Source organism: Limulus polyphemus, unplaced genomic scaffold (genome assembly GCF_000517525.1).
Source record: "Limulus polyphemus unplaced genomic scaffold, Limulus_polyphemus-2.1.2 Scaffold1400, whole genome shotgun sequence".
NCBI lineage: Eukaryota > Metazoa > Arthropoda > Merostomata > Xiphosura > Limulidae > Limulus > Limulus polyphemus.
The window spans coordinates 67,911-68,359 of record NW_013667010.1 but is presented as its reverse complement, the minus strand read 5'-3'; positions in this window follow the sequence as shown (position 1 = coordinate 68,359).

Here is a 449-nt window from a genome sequence, read left to right as displayed (position 1 = left end):
CTGACTTCAGTAGATCTCTTATCATAACATAACTTCATGGAATCGGCAGACGTTTTCAAGTTTGAATGCACTTGATGATGAATATCATCCATCCTTTCAGATAACACTTTCACGAACTCTGGTACACTTTCAGGCAACTCTTCGTAAGGTGGGCATCCTGTTACCTGGTCCACTGGCAACCGAAGTTTGCTGGCGTGTATCCAGTGGCTTCATGCTCTGCTGTTCTATAGGCCATCAACAGTGGAGGGAGTAAGACATCCCAATCATCTTGGCAGCTATTACAAAACTTTGCCAATTCCTGTCCCAGTGTCCAATTGTACTTTTCAACCAATCCACCAGGCTGTGGATGAAGAGGCGTTGTTCTGGTGTTTCGTATGCCAAACAACCTGCAGAATTCATGGAACACAGCTGATTCAAAGTTACAGCTTTGATCTAAATGCAGTTCGTAT